The sequence below is a fragment of the Lipotes vexillifer genome, unplaced genomic scaffold (genome assembly GCF_000442215.2).
Source record: "Lipotes vexillifer unplaced genomic scaffold, Lipotes_vexillifer_v1.1 scaffold159, whole genome shotgun sequence".
Classification (NCBI taxonomy): Eukaryota; Metazoa; Chordata; class Mammalia; order Artiodactyla; family Lipotidae; genus Lipotes; species Lipotes vexillifer.
Window position 1 is genome coordinate 365,160 of NW_006770589.1, and position 24,853 is coordinate 390,012.

Below are 24,853 nucleotides of genomic sequence, written 5' to 3' on the forward strand. Positions count from 1 at the left end.
TAGACTGCAGAACAGGATACATTTGGAAATTAATTTCAGTTAACTCACGTGATCATAGCTTTTGGGAAGCGGTAGCCTAGAAATAAATCACTTTCCCTATATGTAATGTGAGAAGATTCCGAGAGACAAAATGCCACTATTAGAATAGCAAGGAGCATAAGGGTGTCTGGATGAAGGGTGTCTGGATGAATCCCTAATGTGTCTGAAAAGCCCAAGTGTTGTTCAGCAGCCTGAATCGGTGGCTAACCTGGAAGAAGGATTAAAGCCTGCATTTGAAGCTTCCAGAAATCATCTTGTGAATGTGTCATGGCTGAAAACTTTTTTTTTTTTCCATTCTGTAGTTTAAAACAGAGCTGGCAAAAACCAAGCAGAAGTACATCATAAATCAAAGCTACAAGCAGGGTACAAGTTCGAGTCAGGCCATTGTGATAACAGTTTCCACACCAAAAACCCAGTCCATCAGAATTCAAATGGATGAATGTAATCATTAACATGAGCACTTAAAAACAAAATTCTCCTGATTTTTCAATTAGTGCTTTCACTCACAATTAGAGCTATTGTGGGAATAAACATCGTACTCCCAGAAACTCCATTCACAGTATGATGCATGAATAATCCAGTAGGAGAAAGAGGTGGGAACTTTGCATCTCAGTAAAGAGCAAAAGTTCTTGTCTGTTTAATCTACACTGTGCCACTTATTGAAGGAAATTAGCAGAAGCAATTTTCTTCATGTCTCCCTACCCCGAAACATAGGAAAACCCAACAATTAAAAAATTAAAAATAGCAAAATCTGCGGCGTCTCCCAAATCAATTGAAAAACTGCCACATGTTAATTTCAGGTTTAGTTCATATCTGGGCCATCAGAGCTCTTGGGGCAGCCAGAGAGTGGGCACTAGCGATTTCAGCAACCCTTGGCATCTGGAAGAAGATGGTTACAGCATTGAAGGTGGCAGGGCATGTAGGGTAAGGAAAAGAAGTCCTTGGGGACCTACATTTCTGTCGGTGCACTAGAGTCACCTCTGAAGAGGAACTAATGGAGCCGTCCGTTATTAGTCCTGAGGTGTCAACACAATGTTATTCTAAACCAGAGGTCAGAAGATATGTTCTGTAACGAGCCAGATAGTGAGTGTAGGCTTTGCAACCTGTATGATCTATGTCACAACTGTTCACCTCTGCCATACATAATACATAAATCAACAAGTGCATTGTGTTCCAATACAATTTTGTTTAGATAAGCAAGTGGCAGGCTGGATTTAGCCTGTGGATTATGGTTCACTGAGGCTGGTTCTAGACTGGTTTGTCTTGAGCATATTTCTCAGCGCTACTGAAGAAAATTCTTAATGCGTTTTCTCCATGTCCCATAAGGAACAGGAAGAGTAGGGATTCTACAGAACAAACACTGGGACCAGTGAAAGCATGGATGCATACAGAGATCAGAAACTAGAGACACAGAGAGCTACAGCAACTCACAGCCATTTCCAAGTTATTGAACAGAACATTCTGTAACCATTAGTAAGATTTTTAAAGCAAGCAGCTGCCATCTTAGACCGCATGTAACAACACGTCAGGATGCACAATAGACTCTTTATACTTCTCATACCCATTCCCTTAACTTCACTGATTAAAGTTTATCAACAGTTTAGACTCAGAAGGAATTAAACAAATCCTTTAAATCAAAGGATTTAATCAAACCAAAACACATTATCTATTATTCATAGTTCATTGTATATGGCATATAATAAAATACAGGTCTTATTAGAAAATTTCTATTTAGCCATTCTCACATTGTTATTTCTTTTTAAATTCTGAGTTAAAGATCCCTTTCAGATGTTGTTAAACATAACCCCTCAATAAGCCATATCCTACCTACCTAATACAGAAAAGATTTTGAAGTCAAAAATGGACAAAATTGACAAGTATTTTTTAAATTGTTCACTAATGTTTCAGTTCCTTTTTTATTTAGCTCATATTTCATGACCTACCATTATAAATACTTCCATAGAAGCATTTTTATTTACCCATCTTTCTGACGGATTCATTTTAGAAAATCCTACAGGAATTAAATCCAACTGTGTGCTTACTCTATAACTGCCTATATTAAATAACAAGACCTGGCTAGAGAAAATTTTGCATTTTGACTCTACACCCTTCAAATTTAAGAGCAAAATTTCAAAAGAGCAATTAAAACCAAAACAGTCTACCTACCTAGTAACCTCACTTTCTTACTCTTTAAAACAATTAATTTTTTTTTTTTTTTTTTTTTTGCGGTACGCGGGCCTCTCACTTTTGTGGCCTCTCCCATTGCGGAGCACAGGATCCGGACGCGCAGTCTCAGCGACCATGGCTCACGGGCCCAGTTGCTCCGCAGCATGTGGGATCTTCCCGGACTGGGGCACGAACCTGCGTCCCCTGCATCGGCAGGCGGACTCTCAACCACTGCGCCACCAGGGAAGCCCACAATTAATTTTTTACCTTCTCTGTTTGGTAGATTAGGAAACCATATGAGAAACCAACATATAGAAATCTGTATACAAGATTGGACCAAAAGCTTAGGCATCACCTAGAAAGAGACAGATTTGTGGATGAGCACATAAGTAAGGGTAATGCTTAAGTACACAAGCTGCCTTTTAAAAAATCTCTGTACATAGATAAACTCTGCTCTTCTCCCAGGGAAATGCATGAATTACTAAAGAAGCAGCTGTAGTTTTAAGGACTATGCCCAGCAGCTGGGCATAATACAAGCATGAAAAATAAACCACATTTTCTTGTAATGGAAGCAATTTGATAGTTTTAATTTCATACACGAGCAGTATATTCTCTAAAAATGACCACGGTACTTGAAGAATACTTTTGTGGGTATTAGATAGTTGTTCTTTTTATAAGATTGTGTTTGCAATTAGGCAGTCTCCGGTATCCTGCTTTTCTTCTTGCTTCCTGCTCCTCCATTTCTGTAGCCTAGTCCATAGGGTAGAGACAGGCAGAGTTCTCTGAGTTTCCACTTTATGGTTATCCTAAGATCCATCAGGCTCTTAGACAACAAATACCTGCTGGAACTCAGAAGACAGAGGTAGTTTTCAGGCTTGGCACGTTCTTGGGATGGCTTCCTTTGAAAGAGACTTTCTGGGTAATATAAAGAAGACCAGAAAAAGGAGGGAAGGGAAAGGGAAACACCTCCACCTAAGCTTATAGAAACTGCACTCTACCCAGCCTCTTGTGAGTATAAGGAGGGGCTCTAGAGCTCAACTACCTGTGTTTGAATCCTGGATCTGGCACTTTTTTGTGACCTTGGTCAATGTAGTTTTACTTCTTTGGCCTCAATTTTCTCATCAATAAAATGGGAATAATAATAAGGTTTATTTTCAAGACATGTTATCAAGATTAAATAATCCAATATTTGTAAAGTTCTTAGAATAGTACCTAGTAAGTAGTACGTACCACTTAAGCGTTTGTTAAATAAGACAAATATTTTTTAGCACTATAAAGTGCAGGCTACTGTGAATATTATGCAACAGGTAGACAAGAAGATAAGGTTCAGCCGAGGTCCTACCCAAATAAGGATCAGTTATGAACGATAAACATTGCTATATCCTTGGGTACTAGGATTGTAGTGATCCTGAGGCTTGGATTTGGGCCAAGCAGCTACCATTTAGTCTGAAGCCAAAATTATAATCATTCAGATAAAGCAATTGAAGTGCTACTGCACCTAGGAGCAAAATCCTGAAGACAGATGTTAGGACTGGGTGATGAGAACGTGTGCTATGTGCTTGTGTCACAGGAGATTACCACAAACCTAGACAGGCCCAGGAGTAGGAACAGATGGGAATTAAAGCTGGAACACAGTCAGGACAAAATGAAGTCTGGTGTTCGATGAGCAGTCAGCAGCAGACACAAAATAATACAGTCTTGGCACTTATAAGGACTCAAAATGTCATTTAAGTGTGTTTCTCCTTGTTCTTCTAGCAATGTCTACATATTCCAAAAAAGTGGACATGCCTCCTTGTCTTGATTCTTTCCACATATAGGAAAAGTTACGTCCCAAGGAAATATGCTTTGTTTTCAGATAATTTGAGTCAGTAAAGTATTATTTGTTTTAATATGCTAAACCCTAACTCTATATATTTCATTGACCCATTTTTCCTAGTTCTGTTCTCAGAAACTTCAAAATATAGCAAATATCTTTCATATATTTGAATTACATGTATAGCTATCTTGTTTTCCATAAATCTTCTTTTCTCTAGGCTGATTATTCCCTGTTTATTTACTTCATTCAACATGGCTTCTTTGCAGCCCCTTTACCTTTCCAATCACTCTCTTCTGGATAGTTGTTAGTGTACCCAGAAAAATGTAGAACCTGGAACTGAAATGGTTAATAAGAATAAAACCAAGAAATAATGCAGAAAACATTGGGAGTGATTATCTCCCTATATGTGGATGCTCCATATATATTAACAAAAACTGTCAACACAATTTTTCTGTAAATATCCTGATAGTAAATGTTTTAGGCTTTGAGGTCCATTAAGTTCTATTACAATACTCAATTCTGTTGTAGCATGAAAGCAGCCACAGACACTGCAAATGAATGAGCATGGCTGTGTTTTAATAAAACTTTATTTACAGAAAGAGACAGTGGGTTTTGGTTTGTTAATTCCTGTGTTAGATATTCATATGCTTTCAGTCAACTAAACTCTAGATTTTCTTCACTTCATGCCTCTAAGCTATAGATCTTCATGGTTTACTTTAAAAAGACTTTATGTTTATCCCTATTAAAATTTTGTATGATTAGATTTAGGCTATACATCTAAAGTACCAGTCATTTGGATTCCAATTCTGTTAGTCATTGCATCTGAAGGCTCCTCCTCTCTACAGCATGCCACTTGCATATTAATTAAATATGTCCTGTCTTCATTTTAATTATTGACTAAAATGTTGATTGGGACAGGACCAAGGAAAGAATCTTCTGCATGAAACTCTGAGTTAATAGAAATCCATTAATAAACATTCTTTGGGGACATTTCTTCAATCAGAATATTATGGGTTGATTTTACCACCCACCCATATTTTCACATCATAGTAGCTCAACAAAAGGATTTAAATTTTCTCTTTCTTTGTAACCTAGTGTTAAGTGTCTCAGTAGTCAGGTATGTAAGTTCTTCAGTTTTCCCCACCTGTTTATGGCAAGACTAAGTGCAGTGCTTGAAATTTCAAGACGTCAAATTGCGGCTTATACAAAGAAGAAGTTTCTAATAAGTATTTAGCATTGGAGTGGATTGTGTCATGAGGAAATGGGGTTTCCAGTCATTGTAGGTATTCAATAGATGAAAGATGAAATTTGAGGATGACTTAGAGAGATTCATGTATCAAATAAATAATGGAATAGATGACAAATAAAAGCACATCTACCTCTGAGAGTCTGTGAATCTGAAAGTTTGTTCGGCCAAATAATTATCAAGGATTTAGCAAGGAAACAGTCTCTTGACTCTGCTGATATTCAGGCTGGAAGGGAGGTTAAATACACAGAAATAGCTGCAGCTCATACCTCACTTTCATTATCAATGCCTTGTTATCTGCAGCTCCTGAGATTGTACTGGCAATGGCCCCAAAAGACAGGATATACAATGAGATTGAATTTCTGACAGTCTGAAAGTCATGAAATATTTATTTCTACACAGGAAAAGAGGAAGTAGAATGGTTCTTTTACTAGCTTTATTAGAAATATAGCCGTTTAAATTATGCCTTTAGCCTAAATAGGATCAGTCCACAAAGGACACCATATATCCCTGCCTCTACTTCATTTAGAATATTTCCCTGATCACAACTTGTTTCAAGGATATTGTCCTATTTTAAATAATAACACTATTGTCTTAATTGTGTGTAACATTTTGAGCTACGAGAATGGACTGAGATAAATCTTTAAGATGTAAGAATTTGGCTTATGATTATGTATAAGAATATAACTTAGACAATCACTTCTCAAAGTTATTTTCATCAAAATCCATTCCTTGGGTGAAAAGAGATTCTAATAGCAAAATAAACAAAAAATATATATACACTCATCATCTGCACCCTGAAATGACAACATTCAAAAGCAAAATAGTAACATGATTAAAATGCAGTCATGAATATAGTTTTATCAGAATTTCTAACTGAAAAAATTCTGGTTGATTGCTTATTTTTTTTTAATTCATGTAATAAGATAGACACTTGGCAGCATATCTTCTGCAATTATTTTTACCATCCATGAAAAAATCATGGTGTACATTTCCTGACAGGAAAAATGTTTTTTACTTTAGTATTTCCTCCTCCTCCCACCTCCCACCTGAAGCCCTTATACCAAGTTCTTCAGTGTTACTGCATATCAGAGAAGTCATCATTCATAAAGTTCATGTGTAGAGTTTGGAGTTTGAATCTTGTTATGATAACAATCATGGAGTGTAGAACAAGGAAAGAAGTCAAAACAGAATGAGAAGACTATAACTTCATTACTGACTTTGCCATATCTTGAATGACCAGAACATCATATAATTCCTTTCTAAGAATGGTGAACCTGATTCTGTGAAGTTCTGTGAGAACTTGATTCTGATTCCATTTATCATTCATGGTTTGTTCAGAACAACATTGCTCTACTTTGGGAAAACTGTTTCTCCCTGACTCTAATTAAACGGGCCAGGTGGAGGCTGCCAGGCACAGTTTTACTCCTACTTCCATCTGACCACAACCAAGGGGCCACACTTTCTTATCCTAGAGGTTGTATAGGACATGGGTAGATGATCCAGGTTCTGTTCATCTAAATTTATTCTAGGGTTTTATGAATTAGGAGCTATGTCTTCAAAAACAGATCTGAGGTCAGAACTGGGAGCCATGAATTATATTGAGTGGAGAAGGGTTTCAGTTAAGATGCTCTTGGTTGTAATCCAGAGGAAAAAGAATAAACTCAACTTCTTATACATAAGGTGGCAGATGGGAGGTAACATCTGGGAAAGGCAGAGTAAGAACCTTCAAATATTCTCTGCTCAATAAAAGCAATAAGAACACTGGCAAAATTTTTTTTTAAGAGCTGTGGAAATTAACCTAAAGCTTACAACAATCCGGGAAGTGTTTACTGGGGAAAAATGCCTGAATTTAGTAACAGCAGTGAGCCTTGTAGCATTTTAGTCTGCCCTGTTCCTAGCTCCCTCTTCCAACTTCTATGGTAGCCTTGAAAACCAACATTCGCACTCTAATGGTGATAACTAGCAATCTAGTAGCCACTGAAAGGGGCAGCATGGAGCTAGAGCACCTTTAAAGGCCCATTCCCAGATAACTGTCATTATTTGATTTACCTGGAATTTCCCTGGAAAATCCCATCCCAAAGCTTACTTTATTTAATCAGAATCAGAGTTCATCCAGTGTGAACTGGGTTTTTCCTGGGTGCATTTGATAAAGATAATCAGCAGCAGCAATTGTTCTGATGTGGCAAAACAACTGGGAAAAACAACAAGGTGATCAAAAACCTTAAAAGAAAAAGCTGGAGAATGAAGTGTGTATAGAGGGCTTTTGAAAGCTCCAATATGCTCCTGGGAATCTAGAAGGCTACGTGTATGCCTAGGTCTGCGTGCATATGCCCAGGAGAGATGAAGAAGCCTCTGAATGACCTTGAGGCTCTGTGTGAGCAGGAAATAAGTCTAAGGCAAAGCTGTAAACTGCCTGTCTGAACACTGAAGGCACACCTCCACAGGCCTGCAGAGCCAGTCAGCAAAATGGGAGATTTACTGATTTGAGTCATTTAAGGAAATCTCTCTCCAGTTATTACCTGACCACTAAATTAACCATCCAAAGATTCCAGAGGCTACATACAACAAAGAATATCAATGTTAAAGCGTTAGTTTAGGAAAGTCACTGAACAAACAGTTGCAACAACAGCAAGCAGCCACAATAAACTCTGTAGATGGGAGGGAATCTAATTTCCAGAGTTTCCACATTGTATCATTTAAAATGTCCAGATTTCAAACAAAAATCATAAGACATGGGGAGAAAAGCCAAGCATGGACTCTACATAAGAAAAATAACTGTCTAGTCAATAGAAACTGTACCTAGGGAAACCAAGACATTGGATCTACTGAATGAAGATTTTAAGTCATTATTTTAAACATGCTCAATGAGCCAAAGAAAACTATGCCTAAAGAACTAAAGGAAAATATGGGAACAATGTCTCATCAAATTGAGAATATAAATAAACAGAAATCTCAAAGATAGGTCCATTGAGATTATTCAGTTTGAGTGTCATAGTACATTAGGGTTACTGTTTAAAACAACAACAACAACATCTATTGGGTATCTTATAAACAACAAAAATTTATATCTCACAGTTCTGAAGGCTGAAAGTCTGAGATTAAGGCGCCAGCCTGGTGAAGACCCTCTTCCAGTTGTAGACTTCTCATTGTATCCTCACAGGGCAGAGGGGCTAGGCAGATCTGTGGAGTTGCTTTTATAAAAGCATGAATCCCATTCATTAGGGCTTTACCCTGATGGCCTAGGCACCTCCCAAAGGCCCCAGCTGCTAATATGATCATATTGGACATTAGGATTTCAACCTATGAATTTTGAAGATATACAAACACTTAAGCCATAGCACTGAGAAAAAACATAATGAAAATTGTACACTAGAAAAATATATTTAACACAATAGAATGTAGTGAAGGAAGAATATACGATAAACAAAGATATATAAAAAGAAATAGCAAAATGGCACACAAATTCTACCTTCTCAGTAATTACATTACACCTAAATATATTAAAATCTCTAATCAAAAGGCAGAAATTGGCAGAATAGGTTAAAAAATATTGTTCAATTATATTGCTGTTTGTGAGAGGTATACTTTAAATTCAAATACACAAATAGGTAGAAAATAAAAGGATAGAAGAAAATACACCATGTAAACAGTAACTAAAAGAGAGCTGTATTGGCTATGCTAATCTCAGACAAAGCAGAATCCATGATAAATTGTTATTAGAGGCAACGATTGGTATTTTATACTAATAAAATAGTCGATCCATCCAGAAGACAGAACTATTATAAATGCACCTGACAAAAGAGGCCCCCCAAAAAAGCATGAAACAAAAGCTGACAGAATTGAGCAGAGAAATGGACAATTCAGCAATAGTAGTTGGGAAAAATCAATACTATATACTTTCATAACTGATAGAACAACTAGACAGAAGGTTAGCAAAGAAATAAGAGGTTTTAACAACACAATAAACCAACTAGACCCACGTAGCCATCTATAGAACAGTCCACCCAACAAGAGCAGAATACATGTTCTTCTCAAGTGCACATGGCACATTTGCAAACCCTATATCTGATAAGGGACTAGTCTCATACATAAATATTCATACAACTCAATGATAAAAATACAAATAAGCCAGTAACAATGTGCAAACGATAAGAACAGACATTTCTCCAAAGAAGATACACAGTGGCCAATAAGCATATGAAAAGAAGCTCAGCATCATTAGCCACAGGGAAATGCAAATCAAAACTGCAATGAGATACAATTTCACACCCACTAGGATAGCTAGAAATAAAAAGATGGACAAAAACAAATGTTAGTGAGGTTGTGAAGAAATTAGAACCCTCATACATTGCCAATGGGAATGTAAAATAGTGCAGCAGATTTGGAAAGCACTTCAGCAATTCCTCAAAAGTTAAACATAGAGGTGCTATGTGATCCAGCAATTTGACTTCTTAGTACATACTCAAAAGAAATGAAAACATGTCCATTTGTGTATTTGTACACAAATATTCATAGCAATATTATTCATAACACCCCAAAAGAAAAAATACTCAAATGTTCATCAACTAATGAATGGATAAAAAAAGTACACACAATAGAATATTATTTAGCCATAAAAAGAAATGCAGTATTGATGCATGCCGCAACATGGAGGAAAACATTATGCTAAGTTAAAAATACCAAGCCCAAAAGATCTCATGTTGTATGATTCCATTTATATGAAAGTTCCAGAACAGACAGATCCATAGAGACAGAAAGTAGATTAGTGATTTCCAGCATCTGAGGAATGCAGGGGAATGGAGAATGACTGCTAATGTGTAAAAGATTTCTATTCAAGGGATCTAATGTTCTGAGATCATCAGTGGTAATGGTTATACAACTTTGTGAGTATAATAAGCACTGAATTTTACACTTTAAAAGGTGATTTTTTTGTTATGTGAATTGTATCTCAATTAAAAAAAGGAAAAACAACTTTATACCTTCCCAACTACCTTTATAAAAGGCCAGTGGTATAAGAGTCTAATAGCACAGTCTAAGGCTCCCTGTTGTCAAGTACATAAATTTGAACCTGGGGTGGAGTTAGCATTTCCAGAACCACACAGATTGCCAAGCAAACCTGGGAAAAGGTGACATGCTGATGAAAACAAGGTCCTAAGAGACTGAAGAGGACTTGCAGTTAGAAATAGAGAAAGGGACATAGGGAGGAAATCTGAGACTAAAGACTGGGTTCAGCTATTGCATTCTTTTTCATGGTTAGTTTTCAGAGCCAATAAAGTTTCCTTTTTTCCACTTAAGCCATTGGGTTGGATTTCTGTCACTTGCTAGTAAAACTCTGGAATAATAGCTGTATTTAAAGAAAAACACTACTCAAAATAACTTAAATCATTATAACACTAAAAATAGGAGTATATTGAACGGTGATGAGTGAAAGTGAAGATACAAAAGTGTTGTATTTCAATACCATCGGCCAGAAAGTTGTTAATGGATAATTTAAGCTCAAATCTTTAATACGGTGATTCTGAAATGTGAGTAAAAACTCTTGATAGGATCAAAGCTCAAAATGTTCAGGAAGAATATGATTGCGAATTATCAAGCCTGATTGTTATAAGCAACCTGTGCTTGACTAATCTCTATGTTTTAATGCAGTGATCAAGCTCTTATATTACTGCTATTGAATTATTTTCTAGGCTACAGAATAAAGTAGCCCAAACAGTGGATATCTTTCCACATATAAATATGGTTTGTATTTCAGTTTTTTGAGAAATGAAAATTTATTTTCCACTATTACTTTCTTTACTAAATTATTTCACTTGGCAGAATTTTTTAAAATCTTCAGATATTTTCGCTATTAAGAAAATCAGTTAATCTAGTGAAATAATGCTAGGAATTTCCATTATTTTTCCTCAAAAATTATACTTAAGGGATCCTGAGGGACTTCCCTGGTGGCACAGTGGTTGAGAATCCGTCTGCCAATGAGGGGACACGGGTTCAAGCCCTGGTCCGGGAAGATCCCACATGCCGCAGAGCAACTAAGCCTGTGAGCTACAACTACTGAAGCCTGCGAGCCTAGTGCCTGTGCTTCGCAACAAGAGAAGCCACCACAATGAGAAGACCCCGCACCGCAACAAAGAGTAGCCCCGACTCGCTGCAACTAGAGAGAGCCTGCGTGCAGCAATGAAGACCCAAGGCAGCCAAAAAGAAAAAAGAAAAAAAGAGTATAGGGATCCTGGTTATCAAATTCATTATTTTAGTATCTATTAAAAGGTGCCTGAGGAATGAAATTATAAATTATTTGCTTATAGAATAATCCCTTTTATACTACATAGGTACAATAAATTTTAAAGAATAAAATACTTGAATTTTTAGGCCCCAACCCTGCAGGAGGAATCCATAATATCCTAAATTGGCCTGATCAATTTTCTAGTAATAAATGGGTATTTAATAACTTCCTATACCTAAACAAATAACAAATGAAATACAAGAAATGAGTAAATTTTCTTAGTTGACAAAAGAAAATGCACAACATACACAGTTACCTGATTCTAAATTCTAATATCTAGAATAAACAATCACTGTTAAATGAATACGTTAATGCATAGATATACACCCACAAAACAGAAGCAGATTTGTAAATCAACTATACTTCACAGAAGCAGATGTGTTGATCAAATTTTAGTGAATTATAGAAGCTCTGTAAAAGAAGATTGTCTTCCAAAACTATCTAAACTGAAGATCAAAACCTAATTTTCTATAAAGATATGTATGTGAGTGTTTGAGAGAGAGACAAAGACATACAGAGACAGAGGTAGAAAGATAGAAGAAAAGAGATATAGAAGAGACCAGTCACCCCTCCCTCCATATCTACAGGTTCTGCATTCTCGGATTCAACCCACCATTGAAGATGGAAAATATTCAGAAAACAAAATTCCAGAAAGTTCCAAAAAGCAAAACTTGAATTTGATGTGTGCTGGCAACTGTTTACATAGTATGTACATTATATTAGGTATTATAGATTAGCCTAGAGAGGATTTAAAGTATAGGTGAATGCATGTAGGTTATCTGTAAATATTACAATGTTTTATATAAGGGACTTGGGCATCCATGAATTTTGGTATCTGAGGGGAGTCCTGGGACCAGTCCTCCACGATTACCAAGGGTGACTGTATTTTGAGAAACAAAGTTTTCATCCTGGGCTTGATAAGATTCCTGGATGGCACCAGGAAGTTCCTAATAATAATAGTCTGACAATACTGGCCAGACTAAAAGTACAAAAGATCCTTTACTTTTTGTAGGCAGAATATACTGCAATTTGGGGGTAAACACACTATTTTATTTTTTAAAACATATTTGAACACTTTCTTCCTGAAGTAAGTTTCTCACTGTGTGCCACATAAAGTAATTTATTGGTATCTTGAGGGTTCTACTCCTATTTAATCTATGTGTATTGACTGATTCATACTGATTTTTTAGCATTTGGCCATTTTTTTATGAAATTGAGGGACCAGTCTTCTGGTCAATTGGAGTAAGTCTTTAACACAGAATATTTCTATTTAGTTGGATTTTTTGTCAGGAAATAGGTTTAATTTATATATTGTATATATTTGGGCCCCACAAAGAGCCTGCTCACCCAGGACTTTCAAAAGTTAGACTGACTCTGTATAGGTCCATGGTAAGCTTAATGCAGCAGTAAAAAATTGAACAGTACCTGTAGCATAGAAAGAATTGCCTTACATATTGGTAAGAAGAGAGCTGAGTGCTAAGGTGGCCCCTGTCCCAACCTAATGGATGGAAACACCTTCATTTCTTGGCTATTATCACTGGGCAGGATTCTCAGTACTACCTGTGGGCTGCCAGCTCCTAAACCATGAGCATGTCTCCTTAAGAAATGGAGGGTGGCCTTGCAGAGCCATTTCTAGTCAATTATTTGTATCCTCATTTCATGCAGTCTTTGCACTACTTGTTTGCTGTTTCAGTGGTAAACTGAAATGAGACACCACTAAAGCCAGTCAGAATTAACATTCTTGCCAATCTTCAAATCCAATCCAGCAATTTGTGGTCTAACTCAGCTCATTTTTCCATTCCACAAAGTAAGTAGGATTGGTTAAAATCATTTTGTAGCCTCGCTGCATTTGTCACAGTGAAGTTCAAATAAATAATCACAAGCTATATTAAGGATAATAATCATATAAGTCTAAACATATACTTTGATGGAGCAAATGATATAAGTCATACAGGGAAACAAAAATGTACATCTAAGAAGTCTTCAGCATGCTAGATGCATCTACTAGTGAAGAACATTTCTGTAGCTTTAACATCAGCAAAATGGTTTAATGAATGACAACAAAAGAAATAAGGTCAACATTGTCTCAATTTTGCCCCTGTGATTTAATCAGCATGAAAACATTCATAGAAAATCTAGCCCCCTCAGATTATTAACTACCTAATGCATAAGGGGTAGAGATGGCTTATGTCTCCTACTCTGTAGATATTGTACATAGATATAGGATATTTATATATAAGTATAGGGTATTTATACATAGGTATAGGATATTTATACACAGATATAAGATATTTATACATAGGTGCCTTAGAGTAAGCCACAAAACAAGTCTTAGGTATCCTCTTGACACATCAATTTTAATCAAGTATTTGGTAACAAGCTAAATATTTTAACTCATATAATATACTATGTATCAAATATTTTCTCATCAAAATCAGCATAGATATATGTGGAGTAGAAGACGACATTTATTTGAATTTTAGAGATAAAACACAGAATTTCAAAGAAATGCCAGATGTTCAGGGAGCAGTTTGCCTATGCTTCACAATATCTACTCCCTATGATATTAGAGATACATCAGTGAAATGTTTGAGAAGCATTAATACAGGATTTAAAAAATAATATTATCGGGACTTCCCTGGTGGCACAGAGGTTAAGAATCCGCCTTCCAATGCAGGGGATGTAGGTTCAATCCCTGGTCAGGGAACTAGATCCCACATGCATGCCACAACTAAGAGTTCACGTGCCACAACTAGGGAGCCCGCCAGCTGCAGCTAAGACCTGGCACAACCAAAATAAATAAATAAAATTATAAAAATATATAAAAACTAAAAAGTAATATTATCAAAGAGTAATTAGTAAATACCTCTATTACTAATTAGAGAGACCAGAGAAGAATGCATCACCTTTAGTAAAAAATACATTATAGTAGATGCAGGTGGTGCCCCACCTAGGTGTTCTTTACTAGACAGTAACCACCCTGCCCAGCTCTTATAATTACTGATTGCTAGTAGCTCACAGATGCCCCCTATCCTATTGTGGACACCTGCTCTCAGCCAACAAAAGCCATCTTACCTGGAACATTATGGTGGCTCCCAGGCAATGGCTGAAAGCTAAGGAAGGGCCAACTCTCTGGTGGGATTCCTGTTCCAGGACTGCTTCTGCAGGGGTCAGGCTGAAGCTAGACTCCAGCTGAGACCAAATCCATGCCCTATCCCTCTACCCCTCATTCTCTTTCTCCTAAGAAGATTCCCTCAATAAATCACTTGCACAAGAATCCTGTTCAGGCTGTGCTTCTAGAGAACCAATCATAGGCATCACGTTTCTGCCTCCACACCGCTTCTCCCAATAATAGTGTGAAATGCTTAAAATCTCCACAGTTTGTCCTTATTGTGCCCAGCCAGTGTCTTCTGAGCTTTCACCTTTCTCCTCATTTGCATCCTTGTGAACCCTTTCCTGCAGGAAATTGCCTGGATCCTTATAGTCTCTTTATCACCCTGTCTTTGACTTGGTTTTTCCATTCTCTTTGGATTGGATTGGGAGGGACATTACCCTCATGGGTCTAGAAAGGAACTTTAGAGATAACTTCAAGCAGAAGAGTGTATAAGTATATGGAAACTCAACCCACTTCAATGTTTTAGCATCCTTAAAAGTAGCACTTTTTTCTTTATGTCCAATAAAAATTTGCCCTTCTTTACTTCATACCCATTTTTTGGTTTTGGATCTGGTCTTCTGTGGACATAGAGAATAACTCCTTATAAAGTATTATACTTCGTAAACAAAGACTACTCACATAATCTAAGACAGTCAAAATTGACCCACTAGATCTGTATCTAGATCATTTTGCCCAAAGTCAGTTCTTTAAAAGCCACTTCACCAAACAGGCAATCCCCAAATGACCAAGGCACCAAAATACTTATATCTTTAACTATTTAGTTTTAAATAGACGGTTCTCGTTTGGTTTTCAAAACAGGCCCAGGGGCTAAAACAAATAGAATATTTTTTATACCATTATAATGAGGCAAAATGCAAAACAGTCAAATAAAATTAAATGCTTAGAAGAAACAAATACATTCTGCAAGTTGATCATTCCAAGGATTGTATTTGGCTTCTGGGAAATTGTTGACTACTTGACTTACATCTGTTAGATATCTAGGCTACATATACTTTTTTTTTTTTCATTCCCCAATATTTTAGAACTGATTTCCATTCATTCATGATCATTTAAATGTCCTTAATGTTGAAAACATTGGGAGTTTATCTATCCTCAAATAGGTTCAATTTCCTGTCATTCTTCCCACTTATTAATATACAAATCGCTTCCACCTTAAATTGTAGTGTAACCTGTAAGTGACTACTTGAGAAGTCCGAGTTAAAGATTTTGTTTTCACCTTTAGAATTTTTTTTTGTGTTTTTGAGTTGGGAATGGCACTCATCCACCGATGGTAGGAATAAATAATACTATCAATGGTCTTGAAAATAGTTAGGAAGCATGTATCAAAAGATTTAAAAAATGATCTTTCCCTTTGAAACATTAACCCAATTTCTAAAATAAATAGTCAGATGTGTTAGAAATATTCCTATGTCCTGTGCCTTTCCTTCCTGTGTGTCTCCTTTACTCTCACACTACTACCACACTCATCACACTTCTGACACCAGATGTGTGGAGGTTTTTCCCCACACCAAGCAATACTCTGACACAAGCTACATGTCCTACAATTTATTGATAGCTCAGTTATAAACCCTGTCTACCTGGAGATAGTGTTAGATCCCACAGGTTAAGGGACTGGTCCCATAAGACTGCTGCCACCCTTCTTCAGATACTGATCACAAGTAGTAGGTTCCTAGGGTAACCACAACTTCTATTTACTTGACTACAAATCAGAGGTTCCCACAACCTCCTCTTCCTTTGGATTTAATTAATTTGCTAGAGCAGCTCACAGAACTCAAGGAAACACTTATATTTACCAGTTTATCAAGGGATTTGATAAAGGCTACAGAGGAAGAGTTACATAAGGCACATAGAACGAGGTCTGGGAGGGTCCCAAAGACACAAGCTTCTGTCATTGTGGAGTTGGGGTGTCTTACCCTCCTGGTATGTAGATGTGTTCACCAGCCTGGCAGCTCTTTAAACCCCATACTATTGGGATTTTTATGGAAGCTTTATCACATAGGCATGATAAATTGTTAACCCCATTTTTAGCCCTTCTCCCTTCTCAAGAGAATTTGGGGGGTGGGGCAAGACTAAAAATCCCAAGCTTCTAATCATGGCTTGGTCTTTCTGGTCACCAGTCCCCATCCAGTAGCCCACCAGAAGTCACTTCATTAGACCAACATACACTCCTATCACCCAGGAAGTTAAAGGCTTTCAGGAGCTCTGTGTCAGGAATCAGGGTCAAAGGCCAAATATTAGAAGTGCTGTTATCACCTAGGAACTGGGGTCAGAGAACAATATAGATTTTCTTTTATCTCACATCAGACATGAGTACAAAATAAATTGCTGAGATATTAATTGCAAGATTTTTAATGAAAATTTAAGTGAAAAGGATAGGACTAGTTTTGGAAATGGATGGACTCAGAATTCAAAAATTGTTGTCAAGAATTCAACTTTTCGGGCTTCCCTGGTGGTGTAGTGGTTAAGAATCCACCTGCCAATGCAGGGGGCATGGGTTTGAGCCCTGGTCCGGAAGATCCCACATGCCACAGAGCAACTAAGCCCATGCGCCACAACCACTGAGCCTGTGCTCTAGAACTCGCGAGCCACAACTACCAAAGCCTGTGCACCTAGAGCCTGTGCTCCTCAACAAGAGAAGCCACCGCAATGAGAAGCTTGCGCACCACAACGAAGAGTAGACCCCCGCTCACCACAACTAGAGAAAGCCCGTGTGCAGCAACGAAGACCCAACACAGCCAAAAATAAAATAAATAAATAAATTTATTTAAAAAAAAAGAATTCAACCTTTCTTTGCCTCTTGGTTCTGTTCTTTATTTTTTATATGGTGGTCCCCAAGACAGTATTTCTGTGTCTACCATTCATTGACTCAAAATGTTCAGATGTCCCCCCCTTGAACAATTTTGTGGCCAGGGAGCAGGGATCTCTTAATTAGTTTAAACCAATAGGCTGTACCTCTGGCCCTTAGAGTAGAAACAGCTCCACCCAAATCATGAGTTTAAAATAAAGGAAATTTGATAGTTAAAAGAAAATTTATCGTAAGAAGGAAGAATGTTTTCTAGGTGACAGAAACTAAAGATACCCCCTCAATGATAATTTGAAAACATGATAAATTACTATGTATATATTAAAAGTCATATTGTTAAAAAATATTTTGTTATATGAGAAAATGCTTAAGGTAAAATGTCACAATCAGAAAGCAGGGGGAATAGCAAATGTGAACACCTGAGGCAGAATCAGTTTTGACCTGTGAAGAATGAAGAGTTATACGAGCTCAAGCATAATAAAGAAGGGGAAAAAATCTTTATAAACAAGACTGGAGAAATAAGCAGAGTCCAGATCATGAAACATCTTGTAGACAATAGCACTGATTTTAGTCTTTTTCCCAAGTTCAATGAAAGACATTGTAGGATTTTTAGCAAGAAGTTTGCATGACACAATAAATATTTTTAAAGAACAATGTGACCAGTGTGTAGAAAATGGATTAGAGAGGGGCAAGTGTAGAAGCAGGAACTAACAAGATTTTTCTGGGAAAATCGGCAGTCTTGTATCTGTTTGGTTCTGTATTTAATCCACATCCAATGATCTCACCACCCCTTTATTACCTATGTTCTCCCATTTTGCACTCCATCATTTACACACCAATTCCAGGAGGGCAGGGACCATGTCTACCCATACTTTACACCTCTTTCTGGACCTAAGATATACTAGGCAATGCTTGCTTGTAAATTCTTTGTGTGTGTGAGCTTCAAGACAAAGTTCAAGGTGGCAAAGACTTTATAACTCTTCTTTATGTTTTATTAAAACACTGTATTTAAAATATTAAATACATTTACATGTTTTCCTATTAGCAAATATAAAATAACAAAGTGATTCAATCTTACTTAACAGGGGGTCACTTTGGATCCTAAACTATTGATTCTGTAATTTCAGAGTATATTTGTGAGAATACCACCATGAATAGTTTAAAAGTAATAGATAAGTGAAAATTGACTTGAGTTACTGCATTATCCCTGATGTTTTTCTGTGATTCATGAAATTTTTACAGACAGATTCAACATAAAATCACCAAAAAGATAAATAAAACAGTTTATTTTTTATTGGTTCTCATGATGTTTAGGTTGTTTTCCTGATATTTAAGCATATATGTACAGTTAATTTTGATTACTTCTATATACATTCAAATTTGAGAACAGAAAATATTGAATTCCTTCTAAGCAAAAGGCCTCAGCACTTAATATTTAGCAAATTCCTTTGTATTCAAAGTAGATAGTAGGATTCCTATTTTAAAAACAAAAATGTAGAAGATGAGAAAATTTCTCAAACTCATCTAGTTAATTTGTGAATTTAACCTTGTTCTGTGCATATATTCACAAATCATAATTTAAAACTCAGTGTTCTTGCTGTGGTTTCAGATATTTTCAGTGAGCATTAAGCATCTTTTATTGTCTAACACTGGGATTAGATGCTTCTCTTCCCAACTCTTATAGCATTTCATTCATACCTCTATCACCATACTCATTTTACTGCGTTTTAATAACCTATTTACTCTGTCTCCCAACAAGAACATGAACTTGAAAGTAGGGATCGTTTCTTAGGCACATAGTAGACACGTAATAAATGTTTTAAAATAAATGATTATTTAAAATAATTTATTTTTCCATAGTAGCAGTCTTGTTAGTTGTGGAAAATCTTCAATGACCTAGAATAATATAATTTGCTAGTACTACTCCCTGGAAAGAAGGATTTGGAGTATATTAAAACACATACACACATGCAATAGATGGCATATGTATTTTTTTGAAATACGACCATTATGGTACTACTTTAGCGAAGCCTCCTTGGGGCTGATCTCAAGTACATGTTCTTGAAAAAAAAAAAAGTGAGATTCAGGGGATGAAGTGCATATACGCAAATTGGCATCATTTGTCTTTGGATAGAATTTCAGCCAAATGAGACTCAAGACTACATTGACATGGCCAAGTATCATTTAATGCCGCTTGTGGGCATTTCAAAAATTTCATAGCAAGTATAGTTCTCAGGTTTCTTATTTAATAACATGGGCAGTTGCCAGTGATGGGAAAATGCCAAACCTATTTCAATTTTGAGGTTAAAAAGTCTAATTTACTCAAAGTCAAATTTTATCATATCTCCTAAAAACAGTTGGCTACTGAAGACTTACAGAAGTGTGTTACTTACACACACATTTATACTTGCAGAAATAATGCTAAAAACATTTCAACCTCAATATTTTTTGTTTATGCAATCAAATTTAGTTTAAATGGGTTTTGGTTCCTTAGCAAAAATATGATACGTAGACAAAGGAAAGGTGGATTTTCTAGCGAGACCCTAGAAAACTCAGGTTTTGAGTTAAAAGACATAAAATTAATTTAATTCATTCAACAAATATTGCAAAGTACTTTAAGTTGACTACCTATAGAGTGTTGCAGTTCTAATTTAGTCAATGTGTGCCTTTTAAATACTCACCTGATACTTTGAGAACTCAACTAAAGAGATGTTAGTATCATAGAACTATGTTGTCACAATTTTTCACTTATATATGGGTGATTTCAATTGGATATGATTTTGATCTGTTGGAATAAAATTGAATAGATGGCTGTTTATATGGATGTAATATTTTTTTCTCACAAAATAACAATCAATCACATTTATTCCTCAGACTTCTCCAAGCCAGAAAAAAAAAAATCTCATTTGAAGGTTTCCTAGTAGCCTCTGAGGAAAGAATTTGGTAGAGTCAACCTCCATCTAACATTCAAATTACTTTATTATTTTCTATTTTTGCTTTATTTCCCCTTTCTTCTCCCTTTTCTTCTGGCTTTCAAAGGTCTTTTGATTGTTTCTTTTCTTTATTTACCTTTTCTCCTCCTCTATGTGTTACGATTTCTGGGGAATCTTGGATTAACGTATCTATAAAGTACTGTGCACAGCACAGACTGACCAAAATCATAAAGTCATTCAATAGGCAAAGTCTGTAGCTGGCATGCTTTGGTTTCCTCAATTTTTCCACAAACTGTCAGTCCTGGGTGGGGCCCCATAATTCTCATGTTTTCTGTCTTTTGTCATTCCTGGGAGTTTCTCTGAACTAATCCTACTTCACAGGGTTTACAGACTAAATTTCAGAACAGACATCCTCAGAGCTGACTGACAGGAACAAAGGCTAGCTAGGAGAGCGCTGAAGACAATGACGGTAATGGCACTGCTCTTTTTTCTCTCTTTGTTTACTAACTTCATGAAGCACACACACTCCCTTCACCCTCTGTGCAGAGCTGACTGCAAATTTTCTCTAGCCTCATCCAAAATTGGGCACTGGGTGTTTTGACTACATAACTTTATTTTTGTCAAATCAGGTCACTTTGTCTGAAGCAAAAGGCTCCTGTTAGGACACATTTTCCACCCTGACTTGTTTAATAATGTGTTTCCCTTATTCCCAGAACACACACACACACACACACACACACACACACACACACACACACACACACACACACACACCCCTTCCTCCTAATGTTTTCACTCTTAAGGCAACCTGCCACTACAAAGACTAGTAATGAAAGTTTCTTGCAATTCTAAGCATTGGTCTGTGATCCCTTGAAATGTCATGGTCACTGGAATTTTTGGAGAAACCAATTCTCTGGGTTTTCCCACACTTCTTTCAAGGTATGTCCACTAGTCCTTGGGGTTGCCACACATACCCATCCTCATTTGTTTGGTGGTTCATTCCGTCAGTTTCCATAGCATTAGCTACAATCCTATTTAACCGCTTTGGCTATAGCATAATGATTGCATTTTAACTGTTGCCTTCTGGAGATGGAAATCTCAGTTTTGATTTTCAAGCCAAAATAAAGGTTAATTTTTTAAATTCAATGTATTGGAAGAGATAAACAAAGTTCATCTGTATCTTTTTAAATCACATCATGTAGGTAGAATTCATATCAGCTATAAATTACTAACAGGCATAAAAAGTAATAATTATATGAAGTATTATTTTTAAAGTCTTCTAAAAAGTTAAGAAGGAGTAATATTACAAATGTGAGTAAAATTTCTGAGCTGCAGGATGGAAAAGGAACATGTCTAAGATGGATGCTGTAGCAGTAGACTCTTAATCAGCTTTTAAAAGTAAATCTCTTACTTCCTCAGAGTCTCAGTTTCCTAAACTGTGAAAGGAGGATAATAGTTCTGAAGCTTAAAAGGAATCATTTTTATCAAAGGCTCTGAGAAAACAAACATAAAAACTGTCTGTTGTTATTTAGCAAGTAAGTTTAAATGATCTAGCACACACAGAGTACAGTGCTAGCCTTACTAGCAAATAGAATAATAGAAATAGATCAAAGCCCTCCTCTATGCAGATATTGTACTCACTCTAGTGGAAGAGTCAGTGTATGAAATTTCTCAAATACAACACAGGACACACGATAGGAGGACCTCTGACAGAGGTGCCATAAGCTGCTATGGGAAACGAGTCTTGGAGAGAGAGTGATATTTCTTGGGCTTCTGGGAAGTTTCACAGAGGAACTAATTTTCTATCTGAGCATTAAAAGAGAAGGAGATATGGGGTGGGAAGTTTATTTACATAATGACAGTTAAAGCCAGCATGCCAGTCATCTCAAAATGATGAGAGTTAGCTGACTGGCTCCAGGCAGCCAACATGATGTCTTTATTATTTTCAGGATAGAGCTGAGACTAGCATAAGGGAAAAAGACTGAACTGAAAAAAAGTGTTCACTCATAGTAAATATACACATGGCATAGTTAAAGGATCAACCAGTTTTGACAGAGTTGGTAGAAACTAGGTTGCCAAATTTAAAAGAATATTCTTACAGAAATTATTTGCAATAGTAAGTGTCACATCATTAGGTCATACAGTAGAATAAATAAAAATGGTGAATAGGTGTATGTGTGTTTCTGTACTCATGTGTTTATAATGGATCTATTTCTAGTCCCTGCTCTGTGTCCATAGACATAACTTAGGCTACTATGTCCTAACAGCCAACTGAATAAATTTGCTTAAAATTGCTTTAATTACTTAAACTAATTTTCCAACTGCAGTATGTGTACAGTGATTTCCTTTTCTTTCATGCTGAACTTTTCCCCAAGCGGTTTGCTAAGAAGCAACCTTTTTTTCCGATTCTCAGAAAGTCCTGTGCCGGCTTATATATCTCTCCTAGCAGTCCTTGAGTTCAGACAATTTGAATCCCACATGTGGAGGAAACGTTTCTAAGTGAAAACTGATCTGACCCTAAACAAACCAAGCAGTACAGGCAATGTCTTCAGAGGGAGAGGGGAGGGCAGAGCCCAGAAAATGGGGGCCAGGCTCTAGGATGCTGTTTCTAGGGGCAGCTGCCTGTAGATTCCAGAATGTATATGTGTACACTTAGGTCAGTATATCCAACATGTATCTCTGCATATGACACCGAAAAAGACTATCCTGAATCCATTGCCACTTTTACTTCGAGGGAAGAGGAAATGCTGCAGTCTAAACTTACACCATTGTCCCAGCTGGGGTGGGAGTGCATATGGAGTAATATCCAGGTGCATACAAGCCTTTCTTCTTCCCTTAATGATGTCGTTTAAATAACTTAAAATGTTCAAATCTCAGTGTTCTTATATTATCATGGGAATGATATTTACACCAGTATAATAGGGCTATTGTGAATACAAAATGTGTGCAAAGCACTTAGCACAGTTCCTGGTACAATAAAAGTCAACCAGCATTATAAAAATTAATTATTAAACATAAATATCATTTGAATGACAGTACATAAATGCAGGACCTAAATGTTGGAAAGATAGGGCAAAAGATACAACTTTGGGGAAGTTATCTGGTGAATGATACATGGGGGAGATACCCCCTCATTCTGCTATTGAAGCGGAGAATATATATCAGTTATTTACCCAGAAGTAGATGTCTGTCATGCTTTAATTTTGTCTTCCTCATTACAAAAATCATAATAAAATATTTTTGCTGCTAATTAAATAAATAATTCTATTTGCAAAGAGTTTTAAAACTAAATTCTAGGGAAATAAGAGCATCCTTAGGCATGAGCTTTAGAGATGAAGCCACTAACTTTGAGAAAATTACTGTCTTCCAATTTCTTTTTTTTAATTTTTATCTTATATTGGAGCATAGTTGATTAAAAATGTTATATTAGTTTCAGGTGTACAGCAAAGTGATCTAGTTATACATGCACATGAATCTATTCTTTTTAAAATTCTTTTCCCATTTAGGTTATTATAGAATACTGAGCAGCGTTCTCTGTGCTATACAGTAGGTCCTTGTTGGTTATCTATTTTAAATATAGCAGTGTGTACATGTCAGTCCTCCTAAACTACCAATCTATTCCTCCCCCACACTCTTCCCCGCTGGTAACCATAAGTTCGTTCTCTAAGTCTGTGAGTCTGTTTCTGTTTTGTAAATAAGTTCACTTGTATCATCTTGGAGGGGAGGGCGCATCGTGTGGCATGAGGGTCTTAGTTCCCCAACCAGGAATCAAACCTGCACCCCCTGCCGTGAAAACATGGAATCCTAACCACTGGACCGCCAGGGAATTCCCTGTATCCTTTTTTTTTTTCCATTCCAAATATAAGCTATATCACATGGTATTTGTCTGACTTACTTCACTTAGTATGATAATTTCCAGGTCCATCCATGTTGCTGCAAATGGCATTATTTCATTCTTTTTAATGACTGAGTAATATTCTATTGTATATAAGTACCATATCTTCTTTATCTGTTTAGTTGTTGGTGGACATTTAGGTTGCTTCCATGTCTTGGCTATTGTAAAACAGCACTGCAATGAACATTGGGGTGCATGTATCCTTTCAAACCATGTTTTTCTCTGGATATATGCCCAGGAGTGGGATTGCTGGATCATATGGTAGCTCTATTTTTAGTTTTTTAAGGAACCTCCATACTGTTCTGCAAAGTACCAATTTACATTCCCACCAGCAGTGCAGGAGGGTCCCCTTTTCTCCATACCCTGTCCAGCATTTATTGTTTATAGGTTTTTTGATGATGGCCATTCTGACTGGTGTGAGGTGATATCTCATTGTACATAGATACCTAACTAATTCTAATAACCAATAATAATTGCAATATTTCAACAATGTTTGT